The 3,301-nt window shown below is 37.9% G+C and overlaps 1 long non-coding RNA gene across 1 annotated transcript; it reads right to left on the reverse strand.

The window, feature by feature from the left end:
- Positions 1–1,026: 1,026 nt before the first annotated feature.
- LOC130230275 (uncharacterized) lies at positions 1,027–2,324 on the reverse strand. The gene is made up of 4 exons (XR_008837940.1): positions 2,249–2,324; positions 1,471–1,535; positions 1,196–1,273; positions 1,027–1,103 (listed from the first exon to the last, which is right to left on the reverse strand). It is a non-coding gene; the product is annotated as an uncharacterized LOC130230275 (long non-coding RNA).
- Positions 2,325–3,301: the final 977 nt, after the last annotated feature.

The raw sequence follows: 3,301 nt of genomic DNA on the forward strand, positions 1-3,301 counted from the left end.
CCTCTTGTGAGTCTCCTTTTTCTGCCTATTGTGTGTTCATTAACTACAATTTAAATAACTGCCACAAAGAAGACATCTGTCTAACAATCTGTGCCCACCTCCACCCCTTTCTTTTTAGAAGGACATCTATTCACCATCCGACCAGTCATCCATCCATCTATCCATGTATCCATCACTCCAAAAAATACCTAACCAGACCATCAGCTTCCAGTCATGTTGAGGTGTGATTCCCATTTCTCCACATGCCCCAGTCTAATCTGCAAAAGACAAAAATAAGACTCAAATAAACCAAATGTTGTCCAGTATTCTTCAGATAAATATTCACCATTCCGATTGTGAGTCTCCCTCTTCTGCCTGATGTGGTTCCATTATCTACAATGTAAATAACAGCCACAGACAAGACATCTATCTAAGAATCTATGCCCATCACCACCCCCTTCTTCTTGGAAGGACATCAAATCCATGCACCCATCCATCTGTTTTTGAAGGATATTCCTGACCATCAGTTTCCAGTCATTGCTGAGGTGTGTGATTCCTATTTTTCTCCACATGCTGCACTCCAGTCTGTAAAAGACAAAGACACGACTAACAGAGCTCTACATGCTTGCTGAGCTCCAGAAATGCACAAAATGTTCTCCAGTTTTTTTCGCATAAATCTCCACCGATGCTCTTGTGAGTTTCCTTCTTCTGACTGTTGTGTGTCCATTACCTGAAAGAGAAACACCTGCCGCAGACAAGACATCTATCTATCTAAGCCCACCTCCACCCCCTTCCTTTTGGAAGGACATCTGTCATCAATAAGTGATACCTGACCATCAGTTTCTTATCATATGCTGAGGTGTGATCCTCTAGTTTGTCCACTCTACTCTGTAAAAGACAAAGACAACATCAATATTACTCTACCAGCTTGTTTAATAATATCAATCTATCTGAAGAACATACCTGACCATTACTTAGTTTGTAAAAATTAAAGTATACAATTTTAAATGTTTAATGAAGTTGATTTGATTCAACTTAAAAAATTAAGGCAAATTAAATTTATCACGATGAACTTGTCATTACTGATGTGTGCTTCCCTGTTCCTCCACATGCTTCATGCCAATCTGCCAAAGAGAAAGATATCAAGTCTTAAATTAATCTCAATACATTTCTTTGGAAACTAACTCCATTGTTTAGTCTGTTCAAGCCATTCTACCTGCTTCCTGAGCTCCAGGTGTTAAAGTATATCTCCACCATTCCCCTTGTGAGTTTCCTTCTTCTGCTCCACTCCAACCTGCAAAAGACAAAAGCTGCATCCCAAATGGCACACTATGAACTTCTACACTATGTACTTATGAACTTACACACTCAACACCATAGTATATGACTGTATACTATTGTTCAGACTTATTGTTCAGACTTTGCTAATAAAGAAAGGACTGAAGTCCCTATACACTGTCAGTGTTGATTCTTAGATTTCAGTTTACTTACGTCTCCTGTGTCTTCCATGTCTCTCCTGAGGTGTGTAATTCCCTTTTTTTGTGGTCCATTCCAATCTGCAAAAAACAATTGAAAGATGTGAAGTCATTAATTAATCTTAATACCATTCTTTGGAAGTTTCATCTACCATTGTCTCCAGTCTGGTTCTGTTGTAACACTCACAGATAATATTTCACAGCTATAAGTAAATACTCTACAAGATGACAATCTATAAACTTAGAATAGATAAATGTGTTACAATAATTAGTAAAACTGTCAATAAAACAAATAACTATAAAAATCTGCAAATGGTGAACAGGCCGACAGCACAAATGACAAATAAATACTACAACAGCCAGACAATCTATCTGACAATAGACGTGCAACAATATTCAATATGTGTTAAAGCTGACAGCATACAAATATATTATAACAGATCAATTTATCTGACTATATAACAAATAACAATCTGCAGATGTTAAATTAGACAGCAATATACAAATGAAGCATACAAACAAACAAAAATACTGTATCTATCTCTGTCTGTCTGAAGGAAATACCTGACCACCACTTACTGTCACAGTAACACCAGCTTCTCCACCCACTGAAGCACCCCGAGCACCCTTACCTGAGTCTAATTAGACACACACCTGATAATCACCACCATCATCATCATCACAGCACTACAAAGACTCCCCTCACATTCACTCTGTGTTCAGACTCTTTGCTAGTAAAGAAAGGACTAAAGTCCCTATACACCATCAGTGTTGATTCTTAGATATCAGTTTACTTGCGTCTCCTGTGCCTTCCATGTATCTCCTAGCGTGGTGTCTCCTGGTTCCTTGTCTGGTCTTTATCCTATGCCTTCTGTGGTATCCGTCTCCAAGCCTGCACAGTCAAATATCCAGTTTATGTTCATGGACCATTATCATCTGCATCAATATACTCACCTGCTTATACTCACCTGCCATCCTGTACATAAACATTGTTTATATTGTTCACCAAAATCCCATCTCTTCTGTGACACTCTGTAAAAATTAAAATATATCATTTTAAATGTTTTATAAAGTTCATTTGATTCAACATAAAAATGTTAAGGCAGTACCTAATTTATTACAATCTACTTGTTATTACTGAGGTGTGTTTCTCTGTTTCTCCACATGCTCCATGCCAATCTGCGAAAAAAGAAAGACATCAAATCTTAAATGAATCTCAATACATTTCTTTAGAAATTAACTCCATTGCTCAGTCTGTTCAAGTCATTCTACCTGCTTCCTGAGCTCCAGGTCCTCAAGTATATCTCCATCGTTCCCTTTATGAGTCTCCTCCTTCTGCTCCACTTCAACCTGCAAAAGACAGAAGCTGCATCCCAAATGGCACACTATGCACTTACACACTCAACACCATAGTATATGAATGTAGTGTCATTCCAAATAGAACATTAAGGGTTATTTACTAACTGCAACTTCAAACCATTTCCCAGATGATGTTCGACGGTTGCCAAATTAGTGAAACAAATGACCAAACTATCAAATAAAACCTGCCATGAGTATAACCGCATTCACCATCAGGAAGCAGCATAATCACTCTTGTAGGAGAATTTGGCTTTCATAATCCAAAATAAAGTAATCAAACTTAAGATCCTGATAGCTCCGCCCCTTCCGCTACGTGATCAAAACTGCGGCTGTTGAGTGTGTGAAGTGTCCAACAGTCCACACTTCTTTTAATGGTTAAATTAGTGCAGCATCCCGGAATTTAAAGTGCACTTAATCTTTTTACAATAAGTAGAATATTCCAGTGTGAAAGCACTACTTACACTATTTATACTACAAAATGGCGTAGA

This window comes from Danio aesculapii, chromosome 6, assembly GCF_903798145.1.
Source record: "Danio aesculapii chromosome 6, fDanAes4.1, whole genome shotgun sequence".
Taxonomy (NCBI): domain Eukaryota; kingdom Metazoa; phylum Chordata; class Actinopteri; order Cypriniformes; family Danionidae; genus Danio; species Danio aesculapii.